The following is a 26717-nucleotide window of genomic DNA, read 5'->3' on the forward strand; positions in this document are numbered from 1 at the left end:
CTGCAATACCTCTCTTTCGCTAGCTCTTTTTCTTCAGCTGCTCACATGCTCCAACTCGGCCGGGGCGGTACCACACAGCGGGGGGCAGGCCAGGGCAGCACCATGCAGAGAGCCACCCACATCCGCCCCCCCAAACCAGAAACATTAGTCCAAAACCACAGAACCGGGACCCCAAACCACATGGAGCCATGCTCCCAAACCGTACATGAACATACACAAGCCCAAGACTGAGGGCCATGATGGCCGCCATCAAGAAATGTAGACTACATCAAGCTCTGGAGAGAGATCAGCCTTTTAAAGTCCCAATGAAAGACAAGAAACACTTCATTACTAGTCCCGTGCCAACCAGACAATACATTTAAGACCCATGATATGGTGCTCAGCAAGCACTGCAGAAGCCAAGAACTATGGGAACAAGACCTGATAAATGGATACTATAGTACACAGAAACAAACATACACCATAGAACACATGCTGGAACTGCCCTGCCTGGCACACACTAGGCTGAAAAGGATGAACCCAGGGCCTCTTCACCAGTTGTTACTGGATTCTGTTCCTCTGCTGCACTGATTTAAAAGCCATCCCCATGCACATATCACACAAGACACCAAGGTACAACCCCACCCAAGACACAGACGGGGCATTTCGGGCCAAACTTAGCTTTAGGGACTGCTGGAAAGCAGGCTTCATCCTCAAGGCACATGCAGGCTAGATGACATGGGGCTCCAGGCACCTCTTCACCTGCGGAAACACACTGCAATCAGACACGCCATGCCAGACAAACTTTTCCTGTTAAAACACCCTTCTCAGATGCCCTGCGGCATGCAAGTCATCTCCTTTGCTCCAATTCTAAAGACTGATGTTATAGCCCACCTTGCCTGTGGCACCTGATGAACAGAAGAGAAAGCAACCGCAGCGCTTGGAAACCATCCCTGCACGTGCTGCTCCTTGTCACTCTCTGGTCTCATCTCAAGTCCTCAGCCACTTGTGTGGAAAGCCTGCCATGGCACCTGCAAAGCAAGACAGAGACCCTTCAGAGTCACCTCACGCTACTTGGCCATTCCGCTCCAACCCAGCTCATGATGAGCCACCCTACTTACGCAGCTCTTCAGAATGCAGTTTGCTCCTTTGAACCTCTGCGAGACACCTGTCAAAGAGGAAGAAAAGCATAGGCCGAGGCAGCATCCAAAGCCACAGCACAGCTAGGACAGTTACTCTCATCTGCTGCCTTACCTCCACCGCTTACCTACCCCGAGGCAGATGCTTCCATCTACCCTCTTAAGCCAGCTACAACACCTCTAAAACAGAAAAGAGGGGAACTTAGAGTGACAGTGAGAACCGCAACCCAACTATAAGTGCTCCATCTGTTCATCGCTCACCTTGCCAGAGGCAGCTCTGGGTGTGACGTCCCAGGTTGTACACTGCGTTTAAGCTTTAACAAATGAAAACAGTCAGAAGATAATCATTCAGATGCCAGCATTAGCACCCATCCCTCAACAACACAAGGGACCCCATTGCCAATGTTACCATTTCAAAACAGCAGACAACTTGCCTCGGCACCTCAGAAGTAGACCAAGCCACTCACCGAGCTGCCAAACGAGAGCTTGACAGCTCCAGAAGGAGCTCTTTCCTTTGACCGGTTCCTTGTACAGTTTATCTAGGAGTGGAGAAAAAAAAAAAAAAACGCTCCACATCTGCGAGCCTTCAAGATTCAACGACAGACCTCTCCTCTAGCACTATTCAAGCACTATGCAAACAGCTGCTCGCAAGCAGCTCAGGTCTCCCCCTCCACATTTGCCAAACACCACTGAGATGACTGTGCCAGCTGCCCTTCAGTACGTGCCCAGAGGCAGACCGGATGTCTTTGCCAAAACAGTCCGGACAATGCATTAGTACACCGATGGACCGCCACGTTAGCTACCATCACTAACTGCCAGGCAGGACAGCTCCAGGCCAAACACACACACACAGGCACGCTACAAACATTACGAACAAAACACAGAACACAAGGCGCAAAAAAAAAAAAAAAAAGACTCCCAGAGGGAAGCCCTACAGCGACAGCAAGTCAGAACAGGTGCTCTGCAGCAGACCCAAGGAGAGACTCAAACGTCACAACATGTGACTGGAAGCAACTGCCAGAACTGGGATGATGGAGGCATAAAAAGCCTGCCTTTAAGACAAGAGACCAGAAGGATGGGGAGTGCAAACCCCATAAGAAAAATGCTTCGGAAATGAACTCCCAAGACAGAGCTCCTGATGCACATGACTTCTGCAAGAGTGAGGATGGAAACAGATGCGATCTGAAACTGAATATGATGCACAAGACCTGAAACACATCTGCGCTTTAAGCTGCGACTGCCAGTCAAGAAGCGCTCAAATCAGCCCTACGATGATGAAACAAGCATTTAGGACCTTTGGTGTGGCTAGCAAGTTGCCCATCTAATCTGTCCAGTGGAAGAAGGCAATGAGGATATCAAGACCTGAGGAGCGCGTAACATATCATGATCACATCAAGAAACATTTGATACAAAAAAAATTACATGCACAGAAGAAATGATCTCTTTAGGCTCCCACTGCAAGACAAGAAATGCTCAGCTTCCAATTGAGCATCAACATTATTCCAGTGAGGTCAAGGGTTCAACGCCCTCAAGATGGCTTCCCCAGGGCCTGCCAAGCACCAAGAGCAACAGCACAGCACAGACAACACAGAACAGAGACACCAAGCTGGAACTGCCCTGCCTGGCACATGCTCAAGCTGTACCTGACAGAATCCCACCCCCCACACACTCTGTCAGCGTCTCCCGGCATGCACTGGGAAAACAATATGGCCTCCCGGAAGCCCAGTGCCGGAAAACTACATCTCCCGGCATGCTCTGGGAATCCAATATGGCCTCCCGGAAGCCCAGTTCCCTCGAAGTAAATCTCCCGGCATGCTCTGGGAAACCAATATGGCCTCCCGGAAGCCCAGTGCCGGAAAACTACATCTCCCGGGATGCTCCGGGAAAACAATATGGCTTGCCGGAAGCACAGTGCCCGAGAATTAAATCTCCCGGCATGCTCTGGGAAACCAATATGGCCTCCCGGAAGCCCAGTGCCTGACAACTACATTTCCCAGCACTCTCCGGGAAATTGAGCCTCGCTGCTTGCCGTAGGACGCCATTATTTGCTCTGTTACATTCTACCTGCCGTTTTCTGTTTATGGAGGTTTTTTTCCCTCCGTTTTGGGGTTTCCCCTCAATTTTGGGTTTTTACCTCTCCATTTCAGGGTTCTTCCCCACAATTTTGGGGTTCCTTCCCCTAATTTGGGGCTTCGCCCCCCCCCGTTTTGGGGTTCCCCCTCCATTTTGGGGATTCCCCCCCGATTCCAAGCCCCCCACAATTTTGGGGTCCCCCACCATCGTTTTTGGCCTGCCACCCTAACATTAAAGTTATTTCCCCAAATTTTGGTCTTCTCACCACATTTTTGAGGTTCCTTTCCTTAATTTGGGGCTTCGCCCCCCGAGTTCTGGGCCTTTAACCCCAATTATGGGGGGGTCTCCCCCCAATTTTGGGGAGTCCCCCCCAGTTCTGGGGGTCCATGTTCAATTCTAGAATTGCACACTTCCATTTAAGTGTTCTTCCCCCCAATTTGGGGGCTCAATCCCCTAATTTGGGGCTTCCTCCCCTAATTTTAAGGGACCCGACCAATTTTGGGGGTCCCCCCCATTTTAGAGTCCCCCCACCATCCTTTTTTGGGTTTCCCCCTAATATTAGAGTTCTTCCGCCCACTTTTGGGGGACCCCACAATTTTGAGGTTCCTTCCCCTAATTTGGGGCTTCGACCCATCAATTTTTTGGGGGGGCCCCACTCTCCTATTTTGGCCTTCCGCCCTAATATTAGGCCTAACCCCTATCAACCCTCACCCCTAACTCTAAGGCCCCCACTGATCTAACCCTAACCCCTGAACCTAACCCTAAAATCCCTAACCCTAAAAACCCTAGAAACCCTTACAGCCCTAATCCAATAACATTTACCACGCTAAACGCTTAAAGACCTATGCCTAAAACCCCTAACCCAAAAAACTTAAGACCCTCAAAACCCTAACCCTGGAGACCTTAACCTGAAAAAAAAAATTAAAACCTTAAAACCCTAACCCTAAATACCTGACCACAAATAAAACCCTAAGACCCTAACCCTAAAAACCCTATAACCACTAAAGCCCCAAAACTCTGAAGCCCTAACACACTAACCCCACCAAACCTTAACTATTAAAACTCCAACCCTAACAACCTTAAAATCCTAACCCTAAACCCTGAAAACCCTAACCCTGAAACCCAACCCTAGTGCCTTAGCCCTGAAACCTTAAACCCCTAACACCTTGTTAGAAACACTCTGTAACCAATAACATAGGCTCAGGCAAGGATCTCAGTGAAGTAGCATTTTTATTCACGATTGCAATGGCAGGCGTCCCACAAGCCACCTACTAGTTCCGTAACACAGTTCATAAATTTTTTTTTTCCTCTCGCTGACCGGGACCCTCCCCAGTTTCCCCATTGTCTGGGTAATCCAGGTTCGCAATCTATCCGGTGCTTCACAGAAAATACACAGCTGCTGGCCTGTTACAAGTCAATTTTCTTTTTTTCTTGACTGTTTTCCTCTTTGAGGTGGGTATGTTTCTTACACTGGGATTTCCACCCAATTGCTCTAAGGATGTGGTTGTCTGCATTTTACAAGGTTGTCTGTTAAGCTTTCTTATCACTGCAAGCATATCTCAATACCACCTTCCTTCCCTCTAAACGATGTAACTCCGTGCAAAAACATCTTTATTCCCACAACCTTGATCCCCTTACCCTAAAATCCTTATTCCCTTTAACCCTAACAACTCTAACCACAACCCTAACCCTTCATATCAACCCCCCAACGCTAATGACACTGACTAACGATCCAAACCCCAAACTGCCCCTAACCCCAGACAACTGTTATAATGACTGAGTCCCAAATAGGCCTGCAATCAAAGTTTACAGTTTATTAAACGAATAGAGGCAAGCAAACAGCGCTGGGTGCGCTGGGAGTCTCTGCTCCGCCAAGACGCATACCCGTTACGTAAGACGGCTGATTTTTTATACTCCTAGGCTACTTCATATTTATTACTACTTCAAAAAGAGGCAGGGTTATTATAATTGGTTTCCCGAATCCAAAGTCCTCCCAAGGGCGCCTGCTTATCAGTCTCTGGTAGTCTCTCGGGGGCCGCTCGGACGGGAGGCTCATATTCTTCCTCCTTATCTGGTGGTCTCTTGGCCGGATGTCAGAAGGTACTGCACGTCCGTGCAGAGTCAGCAGTTTTTCTCTAAAGAAATCCCTTTGTTCTCTTATCACCTAAACCCAGGCCTCAATGTTAACCCTTCAAATCCCTTAGTGGCACGAATTGCTGGACCATTCCTTACACAACCAACAAAGAAACAGACACAAAGCTGAAAACTACAAAAAGGCAAAACCCTGGATACAGACCCCAAATCACAAACATGCGACCAAAATGCTACAGAAAAGCCCCAGACGCAGGCCCCAAGCACATCCCAAAGCCAAAATGCAGGCCCCAAACGCTACAGCAAAGCCCCCAAACACCAGACGCAGGCTGCAGAAGTCTACGAGCAGGCCCCAAACCGCCCCCAGACGCAGACCCCAACTGTCCACAAGCAGCTCCCAACCCGCCCCCATGAACTGAAACGCCCCCCTCCCCAGATGCAGACGCCAAGCCCCGCCAGAGGCAGGCCCTAAGGTGTGCAAGCAGCTCCCACCCCCCCCCCAGAGGCAGGCCCCAAAGCCCCACAGAGGGAAGCCCCTAGCATCTACAAGCAACTCACAACCCCTCCCAGCTGCAGGCCCCTACGGTGTACAAGCAGCTCGCAACACCCCCCCAGACACAGGTCCCAAAAGTGTACAAGCAGCTCCCAACTCCCCCAACGTGGGCACCTACAGTAGACAAGCACCACTCACCTCCCCCCAGCTGCAGACCCCAAAGGTGTACAAGCAGCTACAAACCTTGCCCAAGGCAGGACCCTACTGTGTACAAGCAGCTCCCAACCCCCTCCAGATGGAGATCCCTACATTGCACAAGCAGCTCCCAACCCCCCCCAGATGCAAGCCCCAAAGGTGTACAAGCAGCTCCACACCCCCCCCAGACACTGGCCCCAACCCTCCCCCCAAGACACAGGCCCCAGAAGCCTGCACGTATGCCAAGAAAGTATTAATGCAGGTGCCAAATGCTACAGACAGGCCCAAAAGCACAGGCACAGTCCCCAGATGCTCGAGGCTGAGACGTAACTTGGCTGTCTGAATTACTGGAAAGCAGCTTTCATTCTTAGCGAGTGTGCGCAGGCTAGACAGGATGGGGCTTCAGGCACCTCTTCACCTGTGGAAACACATTGCCATCAGGCACTGCCATGCCAGACAAGCTTTTTCTGTTAAAACACCCTTCTCAGATGCCCTGCGGCATTCATGTGACTTGCTTTGCTCCGATTCTAAAGACTAATGTCACAGCCCACCTTGCCTGTGGCACCTGATAAACAGAAGAGAAAGCGACCATACCGTTTGGAAGCCATCACTGCACGTGCCGCTCCTTGATGCTCTGTAACCTCTTCTCAAATCCTCAGCCACTTCTGTGGAAAGCCTGCCACTGCACCTGCAAAGCAAGATGGATACCCTTCGCAGTCACCTTGCGCTACTTGGCCATCCTGCTCCAACCCCACTCACGACCAGCCTGCCCTTCTCGTGCTGCTCTTCAGGAGCAGCTTGGCCCCTCTGAGTCTGTGCAAGGCACCTGCGAAAGAAAAAGAAAAGCACAGGCCGCGGCAGCATCCAAAGCCACAGCACAGCTAGGACAGGTACTCTCATCTGCTCCCTTACTCTGCCCCCTCACCTGCCCTCGAGGCAGATGCTTCCATCTGCTCTCTTAAGCCAGCTACAACACCTCTGGAATATAAACAGGACTTTAACTGTATTTTGTGTAGTTAAGTAAGTGCAGTGACAACCGCAACCCTAAAATAACTGCTCATCTGTTCATCGCTCACCTTGCCAAAAGGCAGCTCTGGGTGAAGTCCCGTGTTGTACACTGCGTTTAGCTTTAACAAATGAAAACAGTCAGAAGATAATCATTCAGATGCCAGCATTAGCACCCATCCCTCAACAACACAAGGGACCCCATTTCTAATTTTATCGTTTCAAAACAGCAGCCCCCTTGCCTCAGCATCTGGAAAGTAGATCAAGCCAGTCACCGGGTTGCCTACCAGTGCTTGACAGTTCCAGAAGGAGCTCTTTCCTGTGACCGGTTCCTCCTAAGGTTTACCCTCTACTGGGGTGGGGAAAGAAATAAAAATAAAAAATTCAAAACCACATATCTGCAAGCTTTCAAGATTCAACAGACCTCCTCCAGCACACTGTTCAAGCACTATGCAAACAGCTGCTCGCAAGCAGCTCAGGTCTCCCCCTCCACATTTGCCAAACACCACTGAGATGACTGTGCCAGCTGCCCTTCAGTACGTGCCCAGAGGCAGACCGGATGTCTTTGCCAAAACAGTCCGGACAATGCATTAGTACACCGATGGACCGCCACGTTAGCTACCATCACTAACTGCCAGGCAGGACAGCTCCAGGCCAAACACACACACACAGGCACGCTACAAACATTACAAACAAAACACAGAACACAAGGCGCAAAAAAAATGACTCCCAGAGGAAGCACTATGGACAGCAAGTCAGAACAGGTGCCTGCAGCAGTCCCAAGGAGAGACTCAAATGTCACAACATGTGACTGGAAGCAACTGCCAGAACTGGGATGATGGAGGCATAAAAAGCCTGCCTTTAAGACAAGAGACCAGAAGGATGGGGAGTGCAAACCCCATAAGAAAAATGCTTCGGAAATGAACTCCCAAGACAGAGCTCCTGATGCGACCCAGATGACTTCTGCAAGAGTGAGGATGGAAACAGATGCCATCTGAAACTGAATATGATGCACAAGACCTGAAACAGATCTGCACTTTAGGCTGCAACTGCAAGACAAGAAGTGCTCGGATCAGACCCATGATGACAAAACAAGCATTTAGGACCTTTGGCGCTGCTACCAAGTTGCCAGTCTAGTCAGTCCAGTGCAAGAAGCAAAGGATATCAGACCCAAGGAGCGCATAACACAGAACACACGCTGCAGAAGCAGCACTACAAGACAGATGGACAGATGGAACTGTCCTGCCTGGCACATACACTCACACTACAAAATACCCCTGCTCCTTCTATTAGCCTGGTGACCCAGCCTCAAGCAGCCTGAAGGTGACCCAGCCTGAACCACCCTCACAGTGGCACCAAGTATATTCAGCCAGCTGGCTCCATGCTGCTCTGGCTCCCAGCTCCCATCAGCCACTCCACACATGCAAATACCAGGTGCCCCTAACTTAGCTCTCAGATTGCTGGATGGTAAATTCCCTCCACCTCAAGAAATGCACAGCCACTGGGAGACATCTTAGCCCATTGCCAGGCTTATCATCATCTGCAAAAACAGAGTACCAGCATTCACTAGCACACCGGCCCTGATGCCCACCTCCTCCGCAATGCTGACTATCACTGAAGCAACATACGGTTGTGCTCACCCATTCCTCTCTGAGTCCAAGCTCCAACAGTACAGCCGTATCACCCACACCACCTGGGAAAACAAAGGGATAAAATGATCGTTGTGTTCTCAAGTAATCACCTGCCACACTGCTCCTCTATCCCACCCAGCTTCACCTCAGACCCTCAGCAGATTCTGAGGAAGGCCTGCCACAGCACCTACTAAACAGAGGGGAAACACTTCAAAGACTTGCCTTAGGGGTCATTGCTTAGGGACACTGACTGGGCTGACGACCCTCTCGCCTTTTCTCAGCACTCCACGATGTGGGAATTCACCTCTCCAAGACTGCAGGAAGCACCCACAAAAGAAAAAAAAAAAAGAAAAGGCAGATCCTCAGGCACCTCACAGGCACAGCCTACCTGCTGCAATACCTCTCTTTCGCTAGCTCTTTTTCTTCAGCTGCTCACATGCTCCAACTCGGCCGGGGCGGTACCACAGCAGCGGGGCAGGCCGGGCAGCACCATGCAGAGAGCCACCCACATCCGCCCCCCCAAACCAGAAACATTAGTCCAAAACCACAGAACCGGGACCCCAAACCACATGGAGCCATGCTCCCAAACTGTACATGAACATACACAAGCCCAAGACTGAGGGCCATGATGGCCGCCATCAAGAAATGTAGACTACATCAAGCTCTGGAGAGAGATCAGCCTTTTAAAGTCCCAATGAAAGACAAGAAACACTTCATTACTAGTCCCGTGCCAACCAGACAATACATTTAAGACCCATGATACGGTGCTCAGCAAGCACTGCAGAAGCCAAGAACTATGGGAACAAGACCTGATAAATGGATACTATAGTACACAGAAACAAACATACACCATAGAACACATGCTGGAACTGCCCTGCCTGGCACACACTAGGCTGAAAAGGATGAACCCAGGGCCTCTTCACACAGTTGTTACTGGATTCTGTTCCTCTGCTGCACTGATTTAAAAGCCATCCCCATGCACATATCACACAGACACCAAGGTACAACCCCACCCAAGACACAGACGGGCATTTCGGCCAAACTTAGCTTTAGGGACTGCTGGAAAGCAGGCTTCATCCTCAAGGCACATGCAGGCTAGATGACATGGGGCTCCAGGCACCTCTTCACCTGCGGAAACACACTGCAATCAGACACCGCCATGCCAGACAAACTTTTCCTGTTAAAACACCCTTCTCAGATGCCCTGCGGCATGCAAGTCATCTCCTTTGCTCCAATTCTAAAGACTGATGTTATAGCCCACCTTGCCTGTGGCACCTGATGAACAGAAGAGAAAGCAACCGCAGCGCTTGGAAACCATCCCTGCACGTGCTGCTCCTTGTCACTCTCTGGTCTCATCTCAAGTCCTCAGCCACTTGTGTGGAAAGCCTGCCATGGCACCTGCAAAGCAAGACAGAGACCCTTCAGAGTCACCTCACGCTACTTGGCCATTCCGCTCCAACCCAGCTCATGATGAGCCGCCCTACTTACGCAGCTCTTCAGAATGCAGTTTGCTCCTTTGAACCTCTGCGAGACACCTGTCAAAGAGGAAGAAAAGCATAGGCCGAGGCAGCATCCAAAGCCACAGCACAGCTAGGACAGTTACTCTCATCTGCTGCCTTACCTCCACCCGCTTACCTACCCCGAGGCAGATGCTTCCATCTACCCTCTTAAGCCAGCTACAACACCTCTAAAACAGAAAAGAGGGGAACTTAGAGTGACAGTGAGAACCGCAACCCAACTATAAGTGCTCCATCTGTTCATCGCTCACCTTGCCAGAGGCAGCTCTGGGTGTGACGTCCCAGGTTGTACACTGCGTTTAAGCTTTAACAAATGAAAACAGTCAGAAGATAATCATTCAGATGCCAGCATTAGCACCCATCCCTCAACAACACAAGGGACCCCATTGCCAATGTTACCATTTCAAAACAGCAGACAACTTGCCTCGGCACCTCAGAAGTAGACCAAGCCACTCACCGAGCTGCCAAACGAGAGCTTGACAGCTCCAGAAGGAGCTCTTTCCTTTGACCGGTTCCTTGTACAGTTTATCTAGGAGTGGAGAAAAAAAAAAAAAAAACGCTCCACATCTGCGAGCCTTCAAGATTCAACGACAGACCTCTCCTCTAGCACTATTCAAGCACTATGCAAACAGCTGCTCGCAAGCAGCTCAGGTCTCCCCCTCCACATTTGCCAAACACCACTGAGATGACTGTGCCAGCTGCCCTTCAGTACGTGCCCAGAGGCAGACCGGATGTCTTTGCCAAAACAGTCCGGACAATGCATTAGTACACCGATGGACCGCCACGTTAGCTACCATCACTAACTGCCAGGCAGGACAGCTCCAGGCCAAACACACACACACAGGCACGCTACAAACATTACGAACAAAACACAGAACACAAGGCGCAAAAAAAAAAAAAAAAGACTCCCAGAGGGAAGCCCTACAGCGACAGCAAGTCAGAACAGGTGCTCTGCAGCAGACCCAAGGAGAGACTCAAATGTCACAACATGTGACTGGAAGCAACTGCCAGAACTGGGATGATGGAGGCATAAAAAGCCTGCCTTTAAGACAAGAGACCAGAAGGATGGGGAGTGCAAACCCCATAAGAAAAATGCTTCGGAAATGAACTCCCAAGACAGAGCTCCTGATGCGACAGATGACTTTGCAAGAGTGAGGATGGAAACAGATGCGATCTGAAACTGAATATGATGCACAAGACCTGAAACACATCTGCGCTTTAAGCTGCGACTGCCAGTCAAGAAGCGCTCAATCAGCCCTACGATGATGAAACAAGCATTTAGGACCTTTGGTGTGGCTAGCAAGTTGCCCATCTAATCTGTCCAGTGGAAGAAGGCAATGAGGATATCAAGACCTGAGGAGCGCGTAACATATCATGATCACATCAAGAAACATTTGATACAAAAAAAATTACATGCACAGAAGAAATGATCTCTTTAGGCTCCCACTGCAAGACAAGAAATGCTCAGCTTCCAATTGAGCATCAACATTATTCCAGTGAGGTCAAGGGTTCAACGCCCTCAAGATGGCTTCCCCAGGGCCTGCCAAGCACCAAGAGCAACAGCACAGCACAGACAACACAGAACAGACACCAAGCTGGAACTGCCCTGCCTGGCACATGCTCAAGCTGTACCTGACAGAATCCCACCCCCCACACACTCTGTCTGACCGTGATCAATCCTAAAAGGCCCCATCCACTGCAATGACTTAAAAGCACAGACCCTCGCCCTATGTGTGCATTCAAAACCCAAAAGCAAACATAGCACTTGCCCCCCAACTTAGCTTGGGAATGATGGGAGGCAGGTTCCATCCTCATCAAGGAACACAAAGGCTAGCCAGGACATTGCTTCCGGCATAAGGCTCCTCTTCACCTGCAGAAATAAAGTGCCATCAGGCACTGGCACACCAGCCAAACTTCTTCCAGTGAAACACCCACCTCAAAAACAAAACAGTAGTCCACTGACCTGCTCTGCTATGAAGTCAGACAGACAAACTCTAGACAACTGCCCGCCTTCCCCTGCCAACCACCCCCAAACACACAGTATTTGCCCCTAGACTTAATTCTCAGGGGTCTGAATCCATCCTCAAGGTGGACCACAGAGGCCAACTAGGATGTTCCCAGTATCTTCTTCGTCCCCGGAAAAAGGACTCACCCAGAGGTGGGACAAATAGACTACCAAACCAAAACCAATGCCCTTTTTCCAACTTTTCTCCACTCACCTTCCCGATCCAGGCTTAGCGCTTCCATTTACTGTGCTGAGCCAAGGTCACGTAGCTTAGACCAAGGAGAAAGAACAAACAAATGTGACAATCCACAAAACAGTCTATACCCACTCCTCTTCTTTCCTCCTTTCCCCAACAGCCAAGAAGCCCCAGACCCACATTCCCCAACCCTACCACCGCTTCACTCACCTAACATACCAATTTGATGCATCACGCTCCCAGCTCCTCTTGCGCTCCGAGCATCTCCAGCATTTCACGAACTGGAACCGCTGACAAGCCTGGCGCGCCACAGGAGACGTGGCAGGAGATGTACTCTGCTGTTGCAACGGTGCTTCCAAAGCCTGCCCAACAGGCAAAAGCACATTAACACAATTCCACTGACCAACTCAGGGCTCACACCACTGCCGGTCCACTCTACCCGCGGGCCGCATTCAAGTGTCCGCATGCCCATAGCCCTGGGCTACAAGAAGGTCATAATCCGTGATGGACAAGGCAAACAGTAACAGCTCCTTGCAGAGGACTCAAACACAGACGAAGAGCCAGAAAAATAAAAAACCACCCTCAGGTCCACAAATGCCAAAAGGGCCATGAATGCACAGCAGCCCCACAGGGGTAATCACACACTTATCCTCTACAGATGAAAAAGGTGACCCTGCTCAGTCCTCTTCCGTAGACTGCCCTTATGCAGGTCAAGCCCCTTGCGATGCATACTGAGGCTCTTTGTCAATCCTCTGGACAGTTACGCAAATGCCTTGATATATCTACAGATTAAAATAGAACCCCAGAAAAAGGAACCGTACCCCACCATTTCCCAAACACAAGTTAGCCGGCAACCCCTCCTAAACATACCTCTAGTACGTGAATTCCAAGCACTTCACATCTAGAAGGCTGCAAGCTCTAAAGACTCTACAGCCAGCCAAACCGCAGGCAAAAGCTCCAGAAATATAACAAAGCGTCCCTCACCCTGAAAAAGACTCCACCTTACCTGCCTACTGCTGCTCTTTTCAGATACATGCTTGCACAGGGAGCTTCCAGGATCCAGTTCTCCTAAACCCTGCTCCATCACTTCACCACCACACTTGGAACTTGGATAATAGTTGACATACAGGCCAAGACTCACAACAAGCCCCATCAATCTGTGAAAATCCTCAGGGACCTAAAACATTACCATCCTAGCCCTAAACATGCTCTAACAATTTCATCCCCTGAAGAAGAGCTACATGCGAAGTACAGGCACCTATTACTAGATTGGTTTACTCTAACAGATCTATTAGTTGTTAGGTTCACCAAAGATGGGCTTACAGCTCTCAGTACTTGGAAACCCATCAGTCATAGAAAACCCTTCTGACCCATCCTAAAGACCCCTGCAACTTGACATGAAGGAAAACCAAAGCACTTACCCCAAAGTGCACACCCCAGGCAGAAATGAGCTCTCTGATGGCATGCCTGGGGCTCATATTACCATGTTGGCCCTGCCCAGCCACCAAACCCAAATCACCGTGAGGAAAGGTGAAAAGGAGGGGCAAAGCACAGAAAGTAGAAAGAGGAGAAGCAGCAGCCTGTGTGTTATTTATTTTTTGCTTCAGCTTTGAATATTTAAAGCTTTTTCTCCTCTACAACACCCTGCCTCAGGAACCAGGCAGCATTCAAGTGACCTGCTTTGCTCCGATTCTAAAGACTATCACAGTCCACCCTGCCTGTGGCACCTGATAAACAGAAGAGAAAGCAACCACTGCAGCAAAAGCCACAGCACCCGTAGGTCAGTTACTCTCATCCCCTCCTTTACCTCAGCAGCTTACCTACCCCACAGAGCAGATGCTTCCACATGTTCTCTTTAGCCACTTACAGCACCTCGAAAAGGCAAACTGGAATTTTACTCTATTTGATGTAGTAACGTAACTGCAGTGACAACGCACCCCAAAAGCAACTGCTGCATCTCTTCATCGCCCACCAGAGTCACTCCAGAGGCAGCTCGGGTCACGACATTCCGTATCGCCCACACTGCGTTTCCGCCTGAACAAAGAAAAACACAGAAGATAAACATTCAGCTGCCAGCATTAGCACCCATCCCTCAACAACAGAAGTGACTCCATATTTCATTTTATCCTTTTAAAACAGCAGTCCACTTGCCTCTGTACCTGGAAATTAGATCCAAGCTCAAAAGGAGTAGACAGCATCACCCATGCCACCTGGCAACACAAAAGGACAAAATGACCACTGTGCTTGCAAGCAACCACCTGCCACACCACTCCTCTGGCCCAAACAGCCTCACCTCAGACCCTCAGAGGGAAGCACCTGAAATCTCTCCCTTCGCTTCCGATAAGGGACGACCTAGCTGACAACACTCTCACCTTCCCTCACTGCTCCGTGACATGGGGATTTCCCTGTCCAAGACTGCACTAGGCACCGGCAGAGACAAGAGAAAAGCACACCCTGAGGCACCTCATAGCACAGCGTACCTGCTGCAATACCTCCTCTTCCCAGCTCCTTTACCTCAGCTGCTCGTTAGCTCGATCTGAGATAAAGCTGCCCGGGCGGCGCCGCGCCAAAAGCTGCCCGGGCGGCGCCGCGCCAAAAGCTGCCCGGGCGGCGCCGCGCCAAAAGCTGCCCGGGCGGCGCCGCGCCAAAAGCTGCCCGGGCGGCGCCGCGCCAAAAGCTGCCCGGGCGGCGCCGCGCCAAAAGCTGCCCGGGCGGCGCCGCGCCAAAAGCTGCCCGGGCGGCGCCGCGCCAAAAGCTGCCCGGGCGGCGCCGCGCCAAAAGCTGCCCGGGCGGCGCCGCGCCAAAAGCTGCCCGGGCGGCGCCGCGCCAAAAGCTGCCCGGGCGGCGCCGCGCCAAAAGCTGCCCGGGCGGCGCCGCGCCAAAAGCTGCCCGGGCGGCGCCGCGCCAAAAGCTGCCCGGGCGGCGCCGCGCCAAAAGCTGCCCGGGCGGCGCCGCGCCAAAAGCTGCCCGGGCGGCGCCGCGCCAAAAGCTGCCCGGGCGGCGCCGCGCCAAAAGCTGCCCGGGCGGCGCCGCGCCAAAAGCTGCCCGGGCGGCGCCGCGCCAAAAGCTGCCCGGGCGGCGCCGCGCCAAAAGCTGCCCGGGCGGCGCCGCGCCAAAAGCTGCCCGGGCGGCGCCGCGCCAAAAGCTGCCCGGGCGGCGCCGCGCCAAAGCTGCCCGGGCGGCGCCGCGCCGAAAGCTGCCCGGGCGGCGCCGCGCGAAAGGCTGCCCGGGCGGCGCCGCGCCGAAAGCTGCCCGGGCGGCGCCGCGCCGAAAGCTGCCCGGATGCGGCGCCGCGGCCGAAAGCTGCCCGGGCGGCGGCCGCCGCGCCGAAAGCTGCCCGGGGGCCGGCGCCGCGCCGAAAGCTGGCCCGGGCGGCCGCCGCGCCGAAAGCTGCCCGGGCGGCGCCGCGCCGAAAGCTGGCCCGGGCGGCGCCGCGCCGAAAGCTGCCCGGGCGGCGCCGCGCCGAAAGCTGCCCGGGCGGCGCCGCGCCGAAAGCTGCCCGGGCGGCGCCGCGCCGAAAGCTGCCCGGGCGGCGCCGCGCCGAAAGCTGCCCGGGCGGCGCCGCGACCGAAAGCTGCCCGGGCGGCGCCGCGCCGAAAGCTGCCCGGCGGCGCCGCGCCGAAAGCTGCCCGGGCGGCGCCGCGCCGAAAGCTGCCCGGGGCGGCGCCGCGCCGAAAGCTGCCCGGGCGGCGCCGCGCCGAAAGCTGCCCGGGCGGCGCCGCGCCGAAGCTGCCCGGGCGGCGCCGCGCCGAAAGCTGCCCGGGCGGGCGCCGCGCCGAAAGCTGCCCGGGCGGCGCCGCGCGAAAGCTGCCCGGGCGGCGCCGCGCCGAAAGCTGCCCGGGCGGCGCCGCGCCGAAAGCAGACCTTAACCTTTACAGATGAAAGAGGTAACTCTGACACGACCCTCCTCAATCTCTTGGTAATACTGTGCCTACGTGGTCAAGCGTCTTGTAGCGTGTAATCAAGCTCTTTTTAGTCCTCCGGAGAGTTACACAAGTGGCTTGATACATCTAGAGATTCAAATATAACCCAAAAACACAAGTGTATCCCACCATCCCAAAAACAAGTGAGCCAGCAACCTCTGCTAAATATCCCTCTAGTAAGTGATTTCCAAGCACTTAAAATCCTAGAAATCCATAGACTCCAACCCACCTAAAGAACCCTGCAACTGACAGAAGGAAAAACAAAGCACTTACCCCTAAGAGCAGCCCAGGCACAATGAGCTCCCTCATGCCTTGCCTGGGGCTCATATACCATTTGGCCCCGCCCACCACCCAAACCCAATCACCTGGGAAAGGGGAGGGGCAAAGCACAAGAAAGTAGAAAGAGAGCAGCAGCAGTTTTTTTTGTTTGTTTTGTTTTTTTATTCTGGTTTAGCTCAACAGCACAATGCAGACTGCAGACACAGAGAAATGGGGTGTTTCTAGAAGCAACAATCCCCAGGCTTTGCTGCAGCTTTGGAATATTGAAAGGACAATATGACAAGCAAGCAACTGAAATTTTTCAGCTGTAATTAGCTCAAACCATTCTTTACAAAGAAAGAAAAATCTAGAGGAGCATAACAGATTACACGCCAAAAAAAAAAAAAGTTCCATGTAATAACATCACTCGCAGGAAAAATCACGTACTTGAGTAGGCTATCTGAAAACCAAAAGGCTACGCCTGATGGGTCTAAACACACTACAGGACACTGGAGCCTGGCCCTCTGCTGCACCGACTTAAAACCCATCCCTACACTCACCAAGGTGCAACCCCAACCCAAACACAAGACCAGCATTTCAGCCTCAACACGGTTTTGGGAACTGCTGGAAAGCAGGCTTCATCCTCAGCGAGGCGTACTCAGGCTCCACAGCATGGGGCTTCAGGCACCTCTTCACCTACTGAAGAAGACCACCATCAGGAACTGCCATGCCAGACAACCTTTGTCCTCTACAACACCTGTCTCAGGAACCAAACAGCATTCAAGTGACGTGCTTTGTTCCTGTTCTGAAGACTATCGCAGCCCACCTTGCCTGTGGCACCTGATAAACAGAAGAGAAAGCAACCACTGCAGCAAAAGCCACAGCACCCTTAGGACAGTTACTCTCATCTGCTCCTTTACCTCAGCTGCTTACCTACCCCACATGGCAGATGCTTCCACCCATTCTCTGAAGCCACCTATAGCACCTCTAAAGAGAAACTGGAATTTTACTTCTATTTCATGTAGTAAAATAACTGTAGTGATGGGCACGAAAATGTGCCCTGGCGGCAGCAAATCACAGACTTACCCTTTACAGGTGAAAAAGGTGACCTTGCTCAGTCCTCTTGGTAACACTACCATGCTTATGCAGTCGAGGAACCGTACCCCACCATTTCTTAAAAACAAGGTAGCCGGCAACACCTCCTAAACATACCTCTATTACATGAATTCCAAGCACTTAAAATCTAGAAGGCTGCAAGGTCTAAAGACTCTACAGCCAGCCAAACCGCAGGCAAAGCTCCAAAAATAGAACAAACTGTCCTTAACCCTGAAAAAGACTACACCTTACACGCCTACTGCTGCTGTTTTCAGATACATGCTTATACAGGGAGCTTCGATGATACTTATCTCCTAAACCCTGCTCCATCACTTTGCCGCCAATGTTATAACTTTTGATAATATTTGCCTTAATTCTGCAAAAATCATAAGGGACCCCAAACCACAAAGCAAACACACAAAGTAACATCGCCATCCTATCCATACACATGCTGTAACAATTACTCACCTGAAGAAGAGCTACATGCAATACAGGCACCTATTACTAGATTGGTTTACTCTAACAGATCCTATTAGTTGTTACCTCAAAAAGATGGGCTTACCGCTCTCTACTTGGAAACCCATCAGTCCATAGACTCTGACCCAACCTAAAGACCCCTGCAACTGACTGAAGGAAAACCAAAGCACTTACCCCAAAGTGCACCCCAGGCAGAATGAGCTCTCTGATGGGATGCCGGCAACTCATATACCATTGCACCCCACCCAGCACCCCACCCCAATCACATGGGAAATGGGAGGGGCCATGCATGACAAGAGGTAAAGAGAGCAGGAGGAACAGCAGCCCTGTTTTTGGTGTGGCTTTAGGTCAACAGCATGCAGAGTACAGCACAGGCAACCAGGCTGTTTCTCTTGAAAGACCTGCCTTAGCTTTGGTGAAGGAAACTGATCGGGCTGACAACCCTCTCACCCTTTGCACCACTCCACAACATGGGGAATTCACCTCTCCAAGGCTGCACGACGGAAGGGCAGAAACAAGACGAAAAGCACACCCTGGGCACCTCATAACCACAGCCTACCTACTGTAATACCTATACCTGTCTTCCCAGCTGCTTTACCTTGCTGCTCTCCCATCTCCAAATCACATTCTTTTAACTGCCACACAGAGTGGAAGTCTTCCAGGTGCCACCGAGCAGAACCCTAATTTTTTTTAATTTTTAATATTTTTTTTTTATTTCTTATTTTCAAAACAGCAGTCCGCTTCCCTCTGATGATGGACAGCAGGTCAAGCCAGTCACCGAGTTGCCAACGCAGAGCTTCACAGTTCCAGAAGGCGCTCTTTCCTTTGACCGATTCCTTATAAGTGTTATCTACCACTGGCAAAAGCAATAAACAGAATGCAAACAGGCACTTGCCACATTTGACGAACTTCATGTTTTTTATTTATCATTTCAAAAGAGCAGTCCATTTGCCTCTACAATCTGAGAAGTAGATCAAATCAGTCACCGAGTTGCCGAACAAGAACTTGACAGTTGCTGTTTCCTTTCACCGATTCCTCCTAAGGTTTACCTACTGCTGGGGAAAAAAAGAAAAAAAAGACTCTGTGCCAGCTGCCCTTGAGTACTCGCCCAGAGCTTGTGCATTCACCCAGAGACAGACCAGATGTCCTTTCCCAAAAGAGTCAGGACAACTGTATTATTGCACTGATGAACCACCACTTTAGCTACCATCACTAATTGCCAGGCAGGACAGCTCCAGGCCAAACACACACACAAAAAGGCACGCTACAAACATCATGACCAAAACATGGGAAAAGAATTACTTATACTATAAGAATTACTCACCTGAAGAAGAGCTGCATGCAATAAAGGCATCTACTACTATATAGATTAGTTTACTTTAAATGATCCTACTAGATGTTACTTTAAATAGATGTACTTATCTCTTTCAACTTGGAAACGCATCAACCCCTAGACTCTGACCCACCTAAAAAAAAAAAAAAAAACCTGCAACTGACTGAAGGAAAACCAAAGCACTTACCCCAAAGTGCAGCCCAGGCAGAATGAGCTCTCTGATGGGATGCCTGCAACTCATATACCATTAGACCCAACCCGGCACCCTGCCCAATCACCTGGGAAAGAGGAGAGGCAAAGCACAGGAAGGGATAAAGAGAGCAGGCAGCTGCGTTTTTTATTTGGCTTAGCTCAACAGTGTGTGGAGTGTTACTAGAGGCAACAATTCCTGTGCTTTTGCTTCAGTTCTGATTATTGAAACGACAATATGACCAAGTAGGTAACTAAAACTGGTTTTGACTGTAATTAGCTGAACTTTTCTTTACATAGGTAGAAATAATCTAGGAGTGTAACAGATTACAAACCACAAAAATACAATTCAATGTAGTAAAATAACTCACCGGAGAAGTAACGTACCTTAGTAGACTATCTACAAAACAAAAGGCCATGCAGATGGGTCCAAAAAAGCCAACCCAATCGAGATCTGAAAAGGGTACAGACATTCTCAAAAGGAGCAGGGAAAAAATAATGGCACAGTACAAGCCGGAAAGAACGCTGAGCAGATTTAAAAGATCTGTAAGGCCTCAGGAGGGACCTGAGCAGAGCACGTAGGTCTTTGGAAAGTGGGGGGAGGGAGGACGGCTTAGGCAGGGACTGGGAATACTAAGTAGAGGAGAAAATGAGTGTTGTGAGCCTGAAGTGTGTACAAGCATCATAAAGAGGGCTCCTGAGAGGACGGGGAAACAAAGGGAAAGCTGCTTACCTCTGAGAAGTCATCCTTGATCTTTGTGCCACGGACATTTGTCTTGCGTGCTCGGCTCACGAGTTTAGGGGTCCCCGTACGTTGAAGGCTTACCTCTGAGAAGTCCTACATGGCTCCACCTGCCGTTACTGATTTTTTTTGCCAGCAGGTGGTGGCAGAAAATCCTGAGAAGTGGCAGACACAGCTTCCCAAACCGTTTTCTCAATAATGGAAGCAGTGCGAACCACGTGGAAAACCACAAGTGAAAAACCACAGGTGGAAAACCACAAGTGCAGCAGAGAAATGCACCCCACGTCGTCTAGGGGAGGAAATAACTGCCCTGAGCAACGTGCCCTTCCCAGGGTGAACCCAACGTGCCCAAGGCCTTGGGGGGGCGGGCAGAAAAGGAACCCGAGACTCTTAGTATGTCTTCTGAGAATCGCAGCTTACAGTTACTCCATGTCTTCTGGTCTTGCAGGATGAGGCAGAGGTCTAATTAATTCCTTCTCCATCTCTCTGGAAAGAGCTTTTCTCCTGTCTGTGACAAAGTAGAAAAATGTTATGATCGTGGGAGTCATTATACAAAGCCACACTCTGTGAATTCACTATTACAGTTAAGATGGTTTTTAATCAAAAACACCTCGGCCGCAAACTGCAAACTCGGCTACCACTGCAAACATAGCGCTGCACAAAAATTCAACTCAAGGTAGAGGAAAAGGGTGAGCTAAAAGGACGAATGACGTGACCAAAGGCAACTGCAACAACCATCTGGTAGATGGTTGTCCACAGCCCTCGGATTTCATGGTCGTCTTTCCTGAAGAATGAATCCTGGAAGAACAGAAAAGATACACAACGTGTCCACAACAACTTTTGAGGAGACTACCGAAAAAGAAAAACAAAAAAATAGAAACAGCAAGCGGCTAGTACGTCAGTTTTGTTAACAGAGTAACATTAACATACTAGAAATTTCCACGTTCTATGTAGCCCCAAGGTGGTGCTGGGTACATCCACTGATATTAATGGGGTGGCACAATGTAAGAGATAGTTAATAGACAAGGTACACCTGAGGTGCACAGATTGCAATATTCCAGGCGACAAAAAAGGCACAGCTTGGCACCCAGTTTGGATCAGCTTGCATATGAGTCTGCTGATACGTGAGTATATACTGCAAGCAGAAAAGTCTTTTACTCCACAGACTCAGTTTCATTTATGTATATACATACATATACATATGGGTATGTATCTCTCTCTCTCTCTCCTCTCTCTCTCTCTCTCTCTCTCTATATATATATATATATATATATATATATACAAACAAATATTGGGAACTTTATAACCACTTGAGTAACAATCATTAGCTATGCCTACACTGAAAGCCAGGACTATGCCTAAGTGATTAAGTAAACACAGAGCCTTATCTGTGAAGTGCTGAAAATGCCCCATAACCACTGGGGGGCTTATGCACCGTGTACATAATTTTTGCGCAAACGTGCATCTTAATACACAAAGAGGAGGGGCGAGGCGGACAAGGTTTTAGGGACGCGTCAAGACCAGAACAGCCACTGGGCAATCGCTCAGATGTGCAAAGCTCAGCTAAAACTCGCACAAATCCACCGAGGGAAGGAGGCTACCTACTTGGCTGCTTAAAATAACCTCTACAAAGAACGTATTACAAAATCAAAAACGAAACCATCATCCAGCAAAGCAAACGTCTGGAATACAAAGGGCTAAAGCTGACAGCTGAGGTTTGATTCTTTAGCAATGTCAAAGGTCTTCAGATCCTACCTGACTTCTCGTGGATGGTGGCGTTGCAGCACAGAAATGAGGGGAGCGGGAAGATCTCAACAGGCCAAACGCGGTGCTGGGCTCCTAAAGGAGCTGGTGGGATAGCACTGACCGAGAGTGAGACAGGCTGTCAGCCTTCTCCACGAGCTGAAGAAGAGGAGCGCAAGTGTCCGAAGAAGCTGTTTCTTCTCATACTTCATTTAATACACACCATCTTTAAATCCAGGGCATCTTCTTAGGGAACAGATAAAGAGGTAGAGTTAGCGGCTCCAGGGATGCTTCAGGATCTTATTTCTTTCTATAGTTAGTTGCTATCCATAAACCCGGACCTGTTAAAATACAGAGTTATATTAAAAATTCTGGATAATAACAAAAGTATGGGATTTAAAAAACAAAACAAAAACACGCTTGCACGGAAAAGGGGTTAAATTATCTCATTCATTTCCCAATTCCCCTGCAGACTCTACGCTCAGCTCCTCTTAACTCACTTACCTATCCAAACGCAGGACAGACGCATCAGTTCTCATCATTCTTGGTAAAAAGATGACATTTTCACGCTTGCTCTCAAATATCATCTCTTTCCAGCACGCTTTCCTGCAAGCTATGCTAATTCCTCCAGGCTTTTTAATATATGCTAGAAACTTCACTGTTTTATCTTAATGACCATCTTGGTGGGAGTCACTGACCTGCTGTCTTTGATTCTGCTGTCTTCACAAATACAAATAAAACAGTACTTCAGTGACGCTCTGTGACAAACTAGGCGACACGCGCATCGACCTCTTACATAAGGAAGGAAAGAATTTGTAGACAACATCCAGAATGTATTACTTTGTTAGATATCAGAGCGGTGGGGCAGAATGACAATGCTACACAAGACCGTGCCTATGCTCCCGGGATCATACACAGTTTGCTGGAATACAACAAACAAAATAATAAAGTAAGGTCACTGTGTGGAACAAGTTCACTCACTCCATTATTATTGTGAATGACAAGAATATTTTAGTAAGCGTTCTTTTAAATCCGTAGAAAATTTTGGATTTATCTCAATTTGGCTTCATGAAAACTGAAACTTGCAGTGCAAAGATCATTTATAAAACCTTTAGCAGCTGAGCTTTTTAGGCACGGATTTGGTCACCTTCCTGGATAATATTCGGCTCTCTCCGCCTTCCCCCCAAGAAAAAAAGCTTAATGACCTCAAACTGGGACTTCTGGGAAGTGTGACTCCATTTGTCACCTTACCTAATACACACTGTTTCTTCGCTATGCTAAACTTTCCCCATGACTGCATAAGAGTCTCACTGCTATTGTTTCTGTCTGAGAGTTTGACAGACTTCCCCAGATTGGATTAAACGAGCATTTTCCGTTGTGACGGACATCAAGGCCAACGATGTCTCTTGTCGGCTGTGGAGTCCTGCTGGCACTATCACCAGCTCTCACACAACCCCATCTAGCTTTGGGGTCCGCCCCATCCGTCCTCAGCGGTGGGAAGTTCTTCCAGAAGCAGACAGACCGTTATTTGCTCCTAGGTGGAGCTGAGGCTCTGTAAGGCTTTGCTTTTTTTCTTCCCTCACTCCCCCTTTATTTCCAAGCTTAAACTTGCATACAGCGGCAACCTGCGCCTCCCGTGCGCACGGCCCGGCCCCGGCTCGGGGAAAGGCCAGCTGCGCACCCCGGAGCCCATGTGGCCGCCCGGCAACACAGAACTACAGCTCCCAGCATGCCTCGGGACGGAGCAATCCATCCAACCCAGAGGGGAGTCGGACAAGCGCACACAACCACCGCCCCCCCCCCCGCCCTCTCTGCGCCCGCCCCCCCCTCCGCACCGCCTCCCGCCGCTCCGCCCCCCTCTCCCCCAGCCCCCAAAAGCCCCGCGCAGTGCAGACCCCGCCGCACGCCCGGTCCGGTCCGGTCCGGTCCGGTCCGGCCGCCCCGCCCCCGCCCCGCACAAGGGCCGTTTCCGCAGAAGCTGCCGACCGCGTGGCGCCCCGACCGCCCGCCACCCCGCCCCCTCCCGGCCCGGCCCCGCCCCGCCCCGACCACCAACCTCGTTGCTGCACCGCGCCTCGCCGGCCCGAGCCCGGTCCGGCCCGGCCCGACAGCCTCCGCCCATAGTGCCGGCAAGCCCTGCACGGCACTTCCGCCCTGGGTTTCCTCCGAGCCAACCACGGAGTGTTGCGGCCCTCAGTGAAGGCATGTCCTGGCGCCACTTCCGCCCTCAGGGTCCAGCCAATCACTGCGCCGCTTCCCTGGGGGCAGGCGACCCTGCGGTTGCCCCTGTGTTGCCTTTTTTTTTTTTTTTTTTTTTTTTAATAAAAGAAGGCCCGGGTGTGCTCGGTCCTCTCTCACCAGGTGTATCTGCGAGAAACATCTCAAATCATTTTCTTCACACACGATCTTCTGTGAGGCTGTTTTATTCGCAGTTACAGTGGCGGGCGTCCTGCCAATTGGGAGCGCGTTACAGTAAGCAAAGCATCAACGTTTGTGCCCTATTCCCGACACCTGGTCACCTCCCCGTTTCCTCATTGGCCGAGCACTACAGGGTCACAAGCTACTCGACGCTCCTCTACACCATATATGTACAATTTTACTTCTTCTTCAACCCTTTAATTTCTCCCTTCTTACTTTCTTTTTTTCCCCCCTTTCTTATGTTCCAAGAACCTGTGATCTTTGTTTTGCTGTTCCCACACTGCTCAACCTGTTTTTCCTCAAGCTTCTGCCTTACTTTGGAACAGTGAGGCCTTCCACTGTCCACCTACCCACGTAGCATTTCTCCTTATTATGACTACACAACTACCTTGGAATACAGAAAATTAGTTCTCCGCTGCAAAAACACAACTCAGTTTCTCACAATTCCCCCCTCTTCTTTCCTTACTCCTGCTGTTGTTTTTGCACCTCTTCACATACCGCACTCTTGAGTTTTTCCAACATTAAGGCGCAATAGTCTTCTTCAGATGTCACGAGGGATGGTAGGTGTACAATGCCATTATTTTTACAATACCAACAAATAGTTGTTTCAGCCAATTCTGTTCAGGTAACCACGAAGTTAGTTTCTCCCAAATGTTTCTAAATGCCCAGGAACGGTCATCTTGAGCTACTCTATGTAGGATCTTTCCCCCCCACCCCCCTCGACATACTTTTTTTCCCCCCAAATATCAGTCAAATTCGTCCCATTTGATCTACGTATATACAGCAACAAGCATTAATTACAGTGCACGCTCCTCCTTATGAGGTTATTAATGAATCTAATACTATTCGATTCTGCAGTACTATTTTTGCAAACTTATCAAACTTATTTTCTAGTTCTTCAGTCATAGCAGAGATATTACAATAGCTTTTTCTAATTCACCCACCCCTAACCAAGGTAAAAACCACCTTGCAAAGCTGTGAAATACTATAGAATTTTACTAGAGAATTATCTGGAGTCCACTTAATCCTGCGTGTGGTCTCAAGGGGGCTTTGGCTTTGTGGGTCTTCAATAATAGTTACATTTGGAATTATTGCCTCCAGGGTGCGAGCTCCCTTCCATCCCAGGGGCAACACCTTCCTGGCTTTATTGCCACGTAGCCAGTACCACCTCTCGCCATTTGGGACAGGCCATCCAGTTACAGGATTCTCATGTTGCATCTGGTGTGCGCTACGTATATTAGCATTCCTGCGGCTACCATATTTGGTACAGTATGGATTATTCCCTGTATGGATAGTTCCACACCCAGGGTCAGTACTGTCGCCCCCGAGTTTCTATCAATGTCGTTTAAAGGCACCTTCAATAACACGGTATATTGTAGCCAGGATTATGTGCGGGGAGTGTGAGAAACACTCCGTAGCCAGTAACTTAGGCTCAGGCGAGGAGCTCAGTGAAGCAGTAATTTATTCGCGATCGCAATGGCACGCGTCCCACAAGCAGGAGCGCACCTGCTAGTCACATAGTACGGTTTATATATTTTCTTTCTCGACGACTGGGACCCTCCCCTGTTTCCCCATTGACTGGGTATTCCAGGTTCACAACCTATCCGACGCTTCACAGACAATACATGGCCTTCAGTTGCCGGCCTGTTAACTTTCAAATTTCTTTTGACTTTTTCACTGTTTGAAGTGGTAATGTTTCTTGACACCGTGATTTTCACCTAATTGCTCTAAGGAGTCCGGTTGTCTGCATTTTACAAGGTTGTCTGTTAAGCTCTCTTATCACTGCAAGCCTATCTCAACGCCACATTCCTTCCCTCTAAACGATGTAACTCTGCAAAAACAACATTTTTATTCCACAATTCCCCCCTTTTCTTCTTTATCAATTGTTGATTTTTGCAGAACTTTTCTCTAAGGTGTAATTTGGTAGATATCTTCCTCTTCTTCACCTTCTTTGCTTTCCATCTCCTCTAATATCATCACCGTATCTGAGTAAGGTGGTGGCTCCACGGTCATTCGTTTCAACAGTGCAGTTTCAATTAACCACTGTACTAGTCCTTTTACGCAGGGGATAATGCAACAACCAATGGCCGTCAAAACTCCTGCTACTACGATCAAGGATGCAAATGTGGACACTATGATCCCTTTCCATTTACCAAACCAAGATTCCAAACACCCCGTGATGGAAGTGCCTGTTCCTAATTATTCTGCCAATTCA

General features: G+C 50.2%; 2 long non-coding RNA genes across 25 annotated transcripts; both read right to left on the reverse strand.

Moving 5' to 3' along the window:
* Positions 1–550: 550 nt before the first annotated feature.
* LOC118259081 (uncharacterized) lies at positions 551–10593 on the reverse strand. Of its 4 annotated transcripts, none has more exons than XR_007707989.1 (6): positions 10581–10593; positions 10375–10427; positions 1251–1298; positions 1101–1147; positions 874–1010; positions 551–741 (listed from the first exon to the last, which is right to left on the reverse strand). It is a non-coding gene; the product is annotated as an uncharacterized LOC118259081 (long non-coding RNA). The 4 variants fall into 4 exon arrangements; XR_007707990.1 differs by lacking the exon at positions 1251–1298 and adding an exon at positions 10246–10293; XR_007707988.1 differs by lacking the exons at positions 874–1010; positions 1101–1147; positions 1251–1298 and adding exons at positions 9868–10004; positions 10095–10141; positions 10246–10293.
* An 8380-nt stretch (positions 10594–18973) lies between these two features.
* Positions 18974–24262, reverse strand: LOC126913258 (uncharacterized). 21 transcript variants are annotated; one of them, XR_007708080.1, is made up of 8 exons: positions 24141–24239; positions 22589–23006; positions 22097–22330; positions 20762–20849; positions 20333–20630; positions 19987–20053; positions 19598–19688; positions 19064–19129 (listed from the first exon to the last, which is right to left on the reverse strand). It is a non-coding gene; the product is annotated as an uncharacterized LOC126913258 (long non-coding RNA). The 21 variants fall into 21 exon arrangements; XR_007708077.1 differs by lacking the exon at positions 19598–19688 and having other exon boundaries at positions 19037–19129; XR_007708081.1 differs by lacking the exon at positions 19598–19688 and having other exon boundaries at positions 19053–19132.
* Positions 24263–26717: the final 2455 nt, after the last annotated feature.

This window comes from Cygnus atratus, chromosome 3 (assembly GCF_013377495.2).
Source record: "Cygnus atratus isolate AKBS03 ecotype Queensland, Australia chromosome 3, CAtr_DNAZoo_HiC_assembly, whole genome shotgun sequence".
NCBI classification, from domain to species: domain Eukaryota; kingdom Metazoa; phylum Chordata; class Aves; order Anseriformes; family Anatidae; genus Cygnus; species Cygnus atratus.